Source organism: Pecten maximus, chromosome 1 (genome assembly GCF_902652985.1).
Source record: "Pecten maximus chromosome 1, xPecMax1.1, whole genome shotgun sequence".
NCBI lineage: Eukaryota > Metazoa > Mollusca > Bivalvia > Pectinida > Pectinidae > Pecten > Pecten maximus.
In genome coordinates this window covers 55,855,485-55,870,843 of record NC_047015.1, presented here as the reverse complement: position 1 = coordinate 55,870,843, position 15,359 = coordinate 55,855,485, and the positions used below count along the sequence as shown (strand labels likewise).

Below are 15,359 nucleotides of genomic sequence, written 5' to 3'. Positions count from 1 at the left end.
AGGATTCCTTGCTCCAATAATCCATTTACATTATCCATCATACCACAGAAATTGTGAACAATTCATCAATCAATCCATTGATCAATTATAATCCATTAAATCCTGGTCTGAAAATCCATTAAATAAACTAATCCCATCAACACTGTCCAATTAAATTTGGTTGATATACTTGCCTCTTTGATCTTTCAATGAGACTTGCTTCATTAAAGAATCTATTTCCTTAGATTCTAGTTCCCTGGGTCATTTGTCAGAGTCAAACAATAGAGAAATAAACCGAAAGCAAAAACAATGTTTTTTGTAGATGATTTGAGGTTAACAATAATTTTTCATTAATTTTACATCAATAATTTAATTCTATAATGAAAATCTGGTCAACAGTAGCTGCAGAATTTATTCCAACAGAGGAAAATCCAGATATTTTAACATGTGAACATTTCTTCTTTCGACTCATTAGTCACTGTTTTCCCTGTATTTGGATAAATTTTTGAAAGGAAAAAAAAATTTAAAAAACGGTAAAATTCTGAGTCAGTAACTCAATACCTGTAAAGCAAAAGCATAAAGAACCACCTATCTATTATGGGGTAGTTAACAAGCCATATTTAAAGCTGTTATTTTTAATTAACAGAACAGTGGATGAATATTTACTGTATAACATTATAATATTATAATACCTGAACATTTATTGAAAAGATTGTTTCTTTATATAATTATTAGATTATTTATTGAATTAAATTTTTTTTTTTTTTTTAATTCTTAGATAATTTACTAATATCATATTCAGAGTTAAAAGATATCTTTTTGTAAAAGGTCTGTCTGAGGAAGATAGGGAAAATTCTCATTTCCAGGGAAAACAAATAATCTGTTGATGAAATTGATCCAACATTTACATATAATCTTTCACACTGTAATTACTCTGCCAGGGGAGATAACTCAGAAGGACAGCTTACAAGACCTCTGAAATTGATACTAGAAATCTCATCACAGCGCCCTTTTGGCTTGACCTAATTCCCAATATTTATCCTACTACTGTCAATTGTTTCTTAATTTTCTCTGGACAGAATGAGAAATAGCGAGGATCAGATTTTGGTGAATCTCTAGTGAAAGGAAATTAAGTGTATACTTTTTTATTGGAACTGGACGGTGCTGGACACCGATGACCAGATAGCTTAATTGGTTTGAGCTTCCATCTAGAATTTGGAGGTAACATAACCAAGTGCCAGTCTAATTGTATTCTTATTCTCCTCTTACATTTTGCATTCAGCTAAAATTTGCACGGAAGATGGTATAGGTCTTGTGTGTGTCTTTGAGGTTAAAGTCTAATTGCTGAAGGATTGTAAGACTGTTTTTTTGTTTGCTGAGCTTATCGCCCCATGAAGAGCCAGGGTCATTTTGAGGCGGGGTCTCCTTGTAGTAGTTAGTGAATACCTCACTGAACAACATATGGGAGGCACGTCATATGCCATCCAGAGCAATTAGAGTAAAGTGTCTTGCCCAAGGACACAACCATGACAGCACAGACTGGCCCGTTTCTCAGCTTCTTGAGAAACACAAACTGACACGGGTAGGGTGTGTCGAACCATGTACCTCGGATCTTCACCTGAGACTACGTGGCCGGCGCTCTGACTGTCGGAGCTTTTGCGGATCATAAGAAGAATACGAAAATGTTGTGAAACTGGACTGAGCTTAAAGCCGGTGGTCAGGTGACTCAAATTGTTAGAGTATCTGTCACGAGTTTGGAGATCACAGGTTTGAGTTCTGTTTTGTTTCTATTTTGAGTTTTTGTCTATTTTCTAAGAATGTCCATTGGAGATTGTTCACTTACAATAGTGTCAATGGAAGACTTCTTAAAAGTTTTTAGATACTTTGATTTGCTATGTGCCTGAAGGTTTAATTATGACGAAAATTAAAGTTTTGAATTTGTTGATAAAATCAATATAGTTGAATATTTACACAGACACTTGTGTCAGCATCTGAATCTATGCAATACTTTTGAGAAATCATAAAACAGTTTTAAACTTCACATACAACATATGTGTAATGGTTGAAGCATTATAACACATGCATAAGAGTACAAATGTACTATCTGACACACACAGTATAATATATCACAGAACTACACGTGTAATATTTGACATATGTGTATTATATAACACATATGTAATTGTACACATATGTACCAGTAAACATGTGTATTACATAACGTATAAAGTATATGTGTGATATATGTCACATGTGTGATATATAACACATATGTAATTGTACACATATGTAATTGATGACACATATATACCAGTAAACATGTGTATTACGTAATGTATAAAAGCATATGTGTGATATATGACACATGTGTGATATATAACACATATGTAATTGTACACATATGTAATTGATGACACATATATACCAGTATACATGTGTATTACATAACGTATAAAAGTATATGTTTGATATATGTCACATGTGTGATATATAACACATATTTAATTGTACACATATGTATGTGATGACACATATATACCAGTAAACATGTGTATTACATAACGTATAAAGTATATGTGTGATATATGTCACATGTGTGATATATAACACATATGTAATTGTACACATATGTAATTGATGACACATATATACCAGTAAACATGTGTATTACGTAATGTATAAAAGCATATGTGTGATATATGACACATGTGTGATATATGACACATGTGTGATATATAACACATATGTAATTGTACACATATGTAATTGATGACACATATATACCAGTATACATGTGTATTACATAACGTATAAAAGTATATGTTTGATATTTGACATGTGTAATATGACACATATGTTTAATATATAACATGTGTATAATATGACACTTATGTAATATAACACATGCATGACACATGTACTTACAGCACAAATATTAGGACATGTGTATTAACTCTGCAAACATACACACACATGTACAATGGGAAAAGTATATACTGGCACGAATTCACCCAAAAAACACACACATAGATATGAAATATGTGTACCTAAGTAATTATAAAAGTGTATTCTCTAAACACACACCGTGGTACACCACCTCCCTATAATACAGGTGTATAAGAGCTCTTTTGACGAGTATGACCCCTATATACCATACACTACAAAAAAATGTACACACAGACATCCAATACTTGTACATAAAACTGCCAGGTATGACACATATATACACACACAATACTTGTACAACTCACAACATTCCTGACTCCACTATAAATACAGCCCATCCCTCATCTTCCCCTGACCCCCCTCATTTTCTCCCCCACCCCTGGGGGATTTCAGTACAGAGAACTCACCTTCAGTCCCTTGGGTGGTGCCCTGGTCACTCCAATGACAGTTGGGGTGTCATAAATTCGAAAAGACAGGATGGGCTTGGAGGCCCTGAAGCAGACAGCTGAGGTACTGGGAGGAGAGAGAGACCTACTGTTTAGAGAGAGGCTAAATGAAATCTGACACTTCAGCCTCTGAAACAGTTCCCCTGCCTGGCTCCACACTCAACCCCAGCCTTCAGAAGATCATGGCTATCATCACACATAAGGCACACAGACTTCCAAGCACCAAGACCCTCTCATAGATAGTCACTATTCAAAATCATTTCTCGATTATCTATGTGATGTATAAAAAAAACTGGATGTGTTGGAAATTCAGACCCATTAAATTAGTAGATGCAGAGTCAAAAATAATAGTTTAATCTTTCAGATTAAAAAGGAAAAAAAGAATTAACTAGATCCATGCATCTCTTAATATTTTTTTTTCCAATTAAACATGATAGCAGTTGTGAATGGGAAAATATCATTTATTTTCTTACTGATTATCTTTTTTTTATATGTAATTGAAGAAAATCTTATATATTAAGCATGTTTTAATATAGATGTAGAATGTTAAGTGTTATATACAAATCATACTGAATCCCCCTACAACCCTCAACTCAAACAAACTAAAAAGTCATTCTCCCCAACCCTGTTCACCCTAAATACCACAGTGGTTCCTTCCAGATGTGAGCAAAGTGGATCCCACTGTGATAACAGAGGGGTGGCAGCTTGCTATGTAGATGGGAGGAGAGAAGAGGGGGGGAGAGGTCATTAGCCAGGAATGTGTTTAGAACAAGAAAGGGAGATAATTCATCTGACCAGAGATGGTAATGTAGACCTCTTTGATTAATACCAGATACCCTTTGTAACCAGCTGTGCTCTGGAGTATACTATCATCGCATGGAGTTTACATTCTGATTCAATGCAAGTCACACACGCTCACATTTTTGGGTACCGTACACTATTTGAGGAATGTTTCTCCTCTTTAAATAACGGGATCCATATCTACATTTCCAATTAGGTGTACTGCAGCATAAGGTCAGTCGGAGAACTTTTATTCCTGGAATTTCTTAATCTTAATATTTTACATACGTAACAGAATAATGTTAAATTCTAATTTGTCAACCCAAATTCCTTGTTACTACTTAGCACAGAATTTTCCATGCAAAATCCAGTGTTTGTTGAATGAGCAAACGAACTGATTCCCACAGAAAAATGATTTTTTGAAAGTCACAGATGTATCGAATGTTTAAATAAATCTCTCTAAATTACATTTAAAATATTTCCTTCAATTATTTAATGTCTTTTTATTGATATATTAAAATAATACTGTTCATCCCCAAATAAGAGCCCTCCAATAGTGTTAAAGTCTAGAGAGGTATGCTCAAATAAGCCCACTCCCAACGTGTAAAAGTTTGGGGAGAAGGTTATTTGTGAATCACTTTACAATGACCATACAGACAAACCTGTTTACAGTGAACCATACAGATGAACCTATTTATAGTGACCATACAGACAAACCTGTTTACAGTGACCATACAGATGAACCTGTTTATAGTGACCATACAGATGAACCTGTTTACAGTGACCATACAGACAAAACTATTTATAGTGACCATACAGACAAAACTATTTATAGTGACCATACAGACAAAGCTATTTATAGTGACCATACAGATGAACCTGTTTACAGTGACCATACAGACGAACCTGTTTACAGTGACCATACAGACAAACCTGTTTATAGTGACCATACAGATGAACCTGTTTACAGTGACCATACAGACAAAACTATTTATAGTGACCATACAGACAAAGCTATTTATAGTGACCATACAGATGAACCTGTTTACAGTGACCATACAGACGAACCTGTTTACAGTGACCATACAGACAAACCTGTTTATAGTGACCATACAGATGAACCTGTTTACAGTGACCATACAGACAAAACTATTTATAGTGACCATACAGACAAAACTATTTATAGTGACCATACAGACAAAGCTATTTATAGTGACCATACAGATGAACCTGTTTACAGTGACCATACAGACAAACCTGTTTACAGTGACCATACAGACAAACCTGTTTATAGTGACCATACAGATAAACCTGTTTACAGTGACCATACAGACAAAACTATTTATAGTGACCATACAGACAAAACTATTTATAGTGACCATACAGACAAAGCTATTTATAGTGACCATACAGATGAACCTGTTTACAGTGACCATACAGATGAACCTGTTTACAGTGACCATACAGATGAACCTGTTTACAGTGACCATACAGATGAACCTGTTTACAGTGACCATACAGATGAACCTGTTTACAGTGACCATATCTACAAACCTGTTTATTGTGACCATACAGAAAACCTGTTTATTGTGACCATACATGCACATCTGTTTATTTTGACAATACAGAAAACCTGTATACAGTAACCAAACATACAAACCTGTTTACAGTGACCATACACACAAACCTGTACATAGTTACAAAACAGACAAGCCTGTATATAGTGACCTAACAGGTAAACCTGTTTACTGTGACCATACAAACATGTTTATTTTGACCATACATCAAACCTGAATACAGTGACCATATCTACAAACCTGTTTATTGTGACCATACAGAAAACCTGTATACAGCAACCAAACATACAAACCTGTTTACAGTGACCATACACACAAACCTGTACATAATTACAAAACAGACAAGCCTGTATATAGTGACCTTACAGGTAAACCTGTTTACTGTGACCATATGACACACCTGTTTATAGTGACGTTACAGACAAACTAGTATATAGTGACCATACAGACAAACCTGTTTATTGTTACCATACAGACCAACCTGTTTACAGTGACCATACAGGCAAACCTGTTTATTGTAACCATACAGAAAACCTGTTTACAGTGACCATACATACAAACCTGTTTATTGTAACCATACAGAAAACCTGTTTACAGTGACCATACATACAAACCTGTTTAGTGTGACCATACAGACAAACCTGTTTATTTTGACCATACAGAAAACCTGAATTCAGTAACTACACATACAAACCTGTTTATTTTGACCATACAGAAAACCTTAATACAGTTACCATATCTACAAACCTGTTTATCGTGACCATACAGAAAACCTGTTTATTGTGACCATACAGACCAACCTGTTTACAGTGACCATACAGGCAAACCTGTTTATTTTGACCATACAGAAAACCTGCACACAGTGACAAAACAGACAAACACATATAATGAGACCATACAGACAATCCTTTATGGAGTTACCATACAGACAAACTGCATATAGAGACCATACAGACAAACCTGTATATAGTGACAATAAAGACAAACCTGTATATAGTAACCATACAGACAAACCTGTATATAGTGACCATAAAGACAAACTCTGTATACTTGTGTATATTTACCAGATAACAAACAAAACCTATATAATTTCCACACTGCAAAATATCTAGAAAAGAAATACCATACATTTATATGATTAGAACCCATGTACGCTTACAATTGTATGCTCTTTCATACCTTAGTACCTGTATGTATGGTATCAGAATAAATCACACAATTTTGACTGTTAATTAATTAAGCATACTTATTCATGATAAACACATACTTTTTAACAAGCCAATGTATTGTATTCTACATATTCATTAAATACATTCAGTTAACACTGGACGTATGTGTATTATTAGGAAGCTACTTAAGAACAAATCAAGCATAAATCTGTCAGTCAAGCCAAGCTCTCCATGGTCAGTAGACAGTGCAGAGCTGTATTTAGGAGGAAAACATGTTTCTGGCAAAATAAAAAAATGCCTAAATGATAATAAAAATGTCCCATAAATGTCTTTTGTGTGTGTCTTTATTTCAAAATTGTTTGAAGGTAAATCTAGTGCAATTATAAGACCCTGAGAGGTCAAAAGGTGTCAAATATGATGTAAAGAGGGGTAATTCCCGAAGGTCGACAGGAAGTTAGAATATATCTCAAGAAAAATGTTTGTTTCCATGTAGAGTTGGATATATAAAAAAACAAAAGTCCTGAAGAACAACAATAGCTTTGAAAGCGCTAGAAAGTTTGTCTTTTAGTTTTTTTATATATATATATAACTATTTATTTGTTGTGACGTTAATTTAGTAAATATTAATTCCATCGCTATGAATAAATCAGTCCGAAGAATCGCCGAGATGCGACGAAAGTACTAAAGACAGGCAATAGAGTTTTTATTTTTATTATATATATTTGTGTGTGTGTGTGTGTGTATGTGTGTGTATATAGATAAAATTTACTAAGTCCTTGTGAAGGATAAATGTAAGAAAAAACTCCAAGACTGATTCCACCTGAAGAAGCTGAAGAGTGCTTAAAGGCCTTGCAGTATCTTGGATTTATTTTGATTTTTCTTATATACCTAACTTCAGAGGCAAATATACAAATATTTTATTAAATAACAATCATCAAGTGTACATCATAAATATATAAGGTCACAGTCACATACAAAAAACACCAAAAGACATACTTTTTTTTCACTTTTCAAAGATTTATCATAAAGTCATTATCTTCTTAAACATTGTACATTTGTTTGTCCTCAGACTGTTTTAGAAAGCATGTAATTGGATTAATTACTGATTTGTTAATTACTGATTTGATTGTTAATGCTGATTTAATTGTTTATTATTATTTTTATTTTTGAGCACTGATCTGAGGTTATTATTAACACATGTAATTAATCTTTTTTTTTTTTGCAGTATAATCAGTAAAAATAAAATATTTTCTTAATAATAATTGGTTTTTCATAACTTATTCCATATAATTACAGAGTTTTTATATCAATTTCTGTTTTTATCCGAGTTCTAATTTCTAACCTTTACGATTTTTCGCATATCATATCATTGGTGTATGTTATATAGTGACAATGCAGAGTATGTGGAAATATAATTAAATCGATTAATTAATTAATTTCAGTGTTTAATTACGTTAATAATACAATCAATGAACAATAACATTAAATCAATCCTTGGTGTAGGTTGGCTACGATATGTAAACAGGAGTATGCATGGTTATTTTCTAAACGTTTGCCAGGTGTCCACATTGCCGGTTGGATGCTAGTCAGACGGTTCGTGCTGGTATTTTATTAATTGCACCTTAAGATTTCTGGGCAGAGCACCAATTAGACGGATGTAAACATGAATTATGAAACTACACACACAGTCGTAATGGGACACGGCTTTTAAGTTCAAATAGTTATTAGGCTCAGTGATCATCCAATCAAATTAAACCCGGGAACATGCAGGGAGGCTTAACCAGAACTCATAAAAAATCTCTGCAACAAACAAATGTTAGCATAATACTCACCCCATCGAACTACTTGAGTCCCCAAATTCAGCTCCAAGTTGCGAATTATTTTTTTTAACTTGTTCCTCTAGAAAGTCAGACGCACAGTTTACGTTCCCTAGAAATCTAGCTAAGATTTTTAGTCGGGCAAAAAAAGTACCCAGCTGACAGTATCACAAAAGATTCTCTGAAGTTTCATGTTGAAGATCTTGTCATATTTGGCAAGTAGCAAATAATATACAGAGCTTTTCAAGTGCTCACACACAGGGGGGGAAAGTAGCACTATTTTCTTCGTGCCGACCCCCGTTCCTCAGTGGTAGGTATAGCGGTGTATAGAGGAGCATCATGGCCCCCTGGTATGTGTGTTTGTCAGGTTGCGCATACCGTCTTGTATCTCACAAACATTCTGCCTTCTCGGCAGAACGTTCAACACTTCAGAGTAAAAGGGAATCTGGTTTCAGACATATTTTATCAGTGTTTGTACCAATTCATGCAGGCATTTCTTGTTTGGTCGTATTTCAAAATGAACGCTCAATTTTAGCCAATAATGAAGTAGTTTTTTTATGTGATTCCCTTGTAAATAGACTGGAGTCTGTCTGATTACAGGTACACAATGGTTATAATACACAAATAGGGTGTCAATTGCCAATGATGTAAGATGAACTCGCTGTACTAGAGCCCCCTACCGGCAGACAAGGCAGATGTGTAACGGTAGGATCAATATTGACGTTAATTAATACACATATATAAATATCTTACAAACACAGGTGTCTGGGTTCTAAAACCTAGAGGAATTAAAAACAAAAGTTGTCAGGAGACAACATATATACAGAATAGCTCGACGAGTGGGTTGGAATTCGGATTTTTTTTGTTTTTTTTTTTGAAAAGTAGGTCAAAGGTCATGGTCAAGGTCAGCAGGTTCACAAAAGTAGTACATACTATTAGAAAGGTCGTGTCACAAGGAACACACGTGTCAAATACCTAAGATGGTATCCTCATTTTTATTGCCATAAACTTAAACCTATATGTCTATGGACAACGCTGAGGTTAGCAATAGCTCTCCTGGAATTCGACTCCGGGAGCTTTAAAATGCGTTGCACCTGGTGAATATCTTATAACATTTCATTTAATAATCAATTAAGATTTAATAATTAATTAAGATTTGATTTAATAATCAATTAAAATTTAATAATTAATTAAGATTTGATTTAATAATCAATTCATATCTACTAATTAATTAAGATTTGATTTAATAATCAATTAAAATTTAATAATTAAGTAAGATGTTATAACCAATTAATCCTCGATAATACTTTACACAATATCACCGTATGCAGTTGAAGTATTAATACCAATATATGAAAAACGGATTTTGTGTCAAGTTTTAGACAGGCCACTATATCTTTTGTTAGAATTGCTCCACTTAATTCATATTAGATTATCTCCCCCTAGTTTAAAACTTTATAACCAGACATACCCTCCAGACCGCACTCATCAACCTCAATTTAATTTACAATTTTAATATTTTAGAGACAGGTGGCCAACACCCAATATATAAGCATTTGCGATAGATATGAACTATAGTTAGTATACAGTTCGTTTCCTACTCGAGTTTCATGGTTATGAAGCTGATAACGAAGTGCTGGTGACGTCATATTTTTGAAGCTACCTACAAGAGATTCACGAAGCCCATCTTCGCCAGTCGATGGTGTTCAATATCACAGCTGTACCGAGCATTTGTTACAGTCTACGTGTATTTGACCTTTTCTATTGCGTTTTGGTGGCTAGATTAAAATTCGGTAAAAAATTGTTTCAATTTTACCGAATTTTAATATCTAACCTCCCCCCCAATAAATGAAAATTGAAAATGTGCTCTACACATTGGGAAAGGTCCAAATACACGTAAACTGTAACACATTCTCGGGCCCCTATGTGTTAAATACGATACGATGCTCTCCTTTGCTTTTTTAAACGACGATGCATGAAGCCTAGCGACAGTTTGAATCATATTTACCAAGTTAACAAGACATATCTTAAAAAAAAAGATAAACGGCATAGTTTTAATGCTGGTGGTTATAATTTAAAACTGCTGGTGAAATAAATCAGAGATCTGTATACTCTAGTATATAAGTCTCTGAATTAATTAACGATCTAATGCGTTTCAGCACGGATAACAAAATTATATAAGTTTGAATCATTTTTGGTGATAATAAGACTGCATTTGAATCGGGAATATAATTTTATTAATGTGTCATTTGAAAAGATTCATTCTGCATTTTACCGCTAAAAAAAGTATACGGTTATGCCGAAAAACGGTATCTGTCTGTCAATTGAGACCGTTCTCAGCGACCTGTCTTTCACGGTTTGTCGACACTTGTGCACAGATTTCTCGAAATTGGGTTGTTTCGATACAAACATTCAAGTGAGATTGTATTTTTGCTGAAGTAGAACTTTTCTTGTAAACACTCTCATGCGTATTAGCACTTGCCGTGGGGATTTTTCCAATCGCAAAATTATGTATGTCTGTAAATAATTTCGCGCCGAAATTCTTTCATTTGTTGGAAACTGTGACCTTTATAATCCATATCTGACCATGTCGATATCTCAACTTGTCCTAGCATGTTAATAGTGAAAATACCTGTAAAGTTTAATCAAGGTCTGTTCATCAAAATAATCACTAAAAAGCGTTTTTTTTTCGAAGCGATGGCCTTGACCTTTGATCCATCATACAATATAAGATGTGTCCATATAAAGCATATGTCTATGTACACGTGAAGTTTAAAAGTGACTTTGACCATTGGGTACTTCACAAATACAGGTACTTCAGTAATACGGGTACTTCAGTAATACGGGTACTTCACAAATACGGGTACTTCACAAATACAGGTACTTCAGTAATACGGGTACTTCACAAATACGGGTACTTCACAAATACAGGTACTACAGTAATACGGGTACTTCAGTAATACGGGTACTTCACAAATACGGGTACTTCACAAATACAGGTACATGTACATTTTGAGTGCAGGTACTTCACAAATACATATACCTCACAAATACCTTTCTGATACAATTATCTAACAAATACAGGAACCTCACAAATACAGGTTCTTTACAAATATAGGTACTTCATAAATGCAGGTACATGTACCTTTCGAATGCGGGTACTTCACAAATAAAAGTGCATGTATCTTCCGAATACATGTCCCTCACAAACAGTACTTTATAAATACAGGTACTTAACAAATACATGTACCTCACAAAAACAGGTACTTAACACATATAAGTACTTCATAAATACAGGTACATGTACATTTCCGATACAATTACTTTACAAATACAGGAACCTCACAAATACAGGTTCTTTACAAATATAGGTACTTCATAGATACGGGTACCTCACAAATACAGGTTCTTTACAAATATAGGTACTTCATAAACACGGGTACATGTACCATTCGAATACAGGAATCTCACAAATACAGGTTCTTTACAAATATAGGTACTTCATATATACGGGTACATGTACCTTTCGAATACAGGTACCTCACAAATACAGGTTCTTTATATATTTACCTGTACCTCACAAATACAGGCTCTTTATATATTTACCTGTACCTCACAAATACGAGAACTCATACACACATGTAACTCGCAAATATTGATGGATTTTAATTCACCTCTTTAAATGCAATTTCCTTTCATCATGTCCAGGAATATTAAAAACAAATTGTTTAGATTATCATTAACTATTACGACACACGACTCTCGGGTAACTTAAAGAATCTTAACAAATGTGTAAGATTTGTCTCCCTTGTTTTCATTGTTGATCCACTCTTTATTTCAAAACAAATATATCTTGCGTATGTACTTTTTAAATATTATATAATCTAGTAAACAATATCATAACGTTTTTTTTTTTTCTTTTTTTTTTTGACAAAATAAAGATAATTACATGTATTTTCTTGCGGAACCTTAATATGCAATATGCCGAGGGGGACAACACCTAATCTTTATTTCCAAATGCAAGACATAGCATAGCCTAGGAGTTACAGCATAGCTATACAAGTTAATATTGCAACCCATTGATGTAAGATGGCGAAGAATAACTAGTAAACTACAAGATAATAGCAATGTTGTCAACACAGATCAGTGGCGCAAAGCTGGAACATACACGGATGCTAAAATATAAATTAAAGACATCCTTTCAGAAATAGCCTAACTAAATACCTACTAAGATTTCTCAATTGTTTGACATTTTTCTGGTGAATAATTGCATTGATTTATAGCCGGACGGACGACGGTGTTCTATAGACGGACGGACGACGGTAATTTATAGCCGGACGGACGACGGTAATTTATAGCCGGACGGACGACGGTAATCTATAGACGGACGGACGACGGTGTTCTATAGACGGACGGACGACAGTAATTTATAGCCGTACGGACGACGGTTATTCATAGACGGACGGACGACGGTAATCTATAGACGGACGAACGACGGTAATTTATAGCCGGACGGACGACGGAAACTAAACAGGATTTAATGATCACAGAATAAAAGGAAAATAACTACCTCAGGGAATTTCCCATTAAGTCATAGGGTCTATGGTATTCACGTGGAAAAAAATTGACCAATTTACAGGGAACGAACCCTCAAGTTGAATGAATGAATTAAGAAATATCTCCCATTGTTTTATTTTCTCTCTCATAATCATAGTTACAGCTATTGACGACTTTCACACACATACTTTTCATTAAACATAAGTTATACGTATATTAATTAAAACGGACGATATTTTTGTGAGGATATATCTTAAATTATATGCCTTTATCATTCATAGCTGTTTGGTGGGTTTACTTCCAACAATATTCCACACCCAGATTAGCTTTAACTTGAATCTGGCATTAATGAAGTTTTCATATCCAACGGAATTCAAAATCACACATACAATTTCTTCAAGTGCAGAGACAAAAACATATTAATTGATTTTAAAATACCCATTGTATTTTGTCTAAAAAACAAAATTTACCGATTTGTGGATATCATAACGACAAAAACTCACCTGTGCTGAAAATATATACCTGCATATTGTGAAGATTTTTGTTAAGGTAATGATGAACAGGTATGAAAGGTAACCAAGGTTACGCTCACCTCACTAAGCTTGAATCGTGATATGGTACAAACATGCAGACGTACAAGGTAGAGGATGTACATCACATACTAATGGACAAGTCGTAAATCTGGAACATCACCCTAAATTCCGGATTATGTTTGATGTGGGCGTGTTTCTTTTCCGTTACATCATCATGTGAACTGACTAAAGAAGTTAAGGTAATAGTCGACTTAAAAGGCAAGATCGCATAAAATAAATGTTTCATGTTCTTAAACAATTGCCATTTAATAAAAGTTAATCCAGAAAGTTTCTTAGTTGTTTAATAAATAAATATAATTACTAGAATTAAAAAAAAAAAAAAATGTTATGAATTAGGTTTTTTCTGTAATAATGTATTTTTTTTTTTTTTTAATTACGATGTTTTCCCTTCTTTACCACAAAACAAGTCTCTTTGTCATAAATACACTTTTAAGGTCAAATATAAATTCAAGTGTTTTCAAGGCATCAGTAAAATTCGAGGACTTTCAAGGTCAAATGTAAATTCAAGTCTTTTCCTGGTAAAAAGTAAATTCTTGACTTTTTAAGGTCAAGCAAAAGTTTTTTTCCAGGGCTAAAAACCTGGACTCAAGATTAAGGCTTTTAAACTCAAATTTAAAGTCAAAGTTTTGTAAAACAACACAGCAAAATTCAAGAATTTTTCAGACTTGGACTGCGTTATTTCAAGGTCGCACATAAATGGAAGGCTTTTCAAGGCAATCTAGAAAAATTCCAGGGCTAGACTGTCGCTGAAGATTTTTCATGATCAAACATAAATCCAAGGCTCTTCAAGGCCAAACAACAATATTCAAGAACTTTTCACCCAGTTTGTGTTCCAAGTAATTCGATATACCCCTGCAGTGAATTTGGTCTGGTCTGGTCAACAGCTATGTCTCCAATTCTCTGTGTAATTATGTATCCAATGTTATCCGGAAGCTAGTATCCCTTACATTATCCATATATTCAGTTCAAATGCAAAAAGTCATGACATCATAGGTCAAAATGTAGAATTAATTAAATTTGAAGCAAAACAGTAATTGTGATAAATCCTTTTTATCACAGGCAGAAGACCAAACCTGGTGTGTAGCAAAACTTGTTGAAAGTGGATACTTAATATATAAAAATACTGTATATCCATCCTGCTTTTCCGCTTGCAAGTCCAGTGAACAGTCTCCGTAGCTTTTTAATTAACTCATTAGCACTTTGTAAAAGTTTTTGATAGTAATTTGAATTCGATTAAAAATCGACAGAAATTTGTGGTGCACAGGAGTAAGGGGGTATGTCTGGCTATGCCACAGCAAACCCGACCATGGATTCCATCAAAAATGTTTAGAATGATTATGTAAGGTCCAGATCACAGGAAATACTATCAGTTAATTATAGATGTATAGAATTGTTTTAAAAAATGATCTAACCTACTAAATATTTTCTCCAGAGAAAGGTCCTTTATTCAGGTCTTTCACAATTTGTTAAGGTCGAGGTCATCTTACATTTGTAC

At 34.0% G+C, this 15,359-nt stretch overlaps 1 protein-coding gene across 1 annotated transcript in view; it reads right to left on the bottom strand.

Annotated features, from left to right (window-relative positions):
* Nucleotides 1-3,475, bottom strand: part of LOC117338615 — an 82,168-nt gene extending 78,693 nt beyond the window's left edge. The window contains 1 exon segment of the mRNA XM_033899976.1: nucleotides 3,333-3,475. The gene's annotated coding sequence lies outside the window, so the exon portion shown is untranslated.
* Between the last annotated feature and the right edge of the window lie 11,884 nt (nucleotides 3,476-15,359).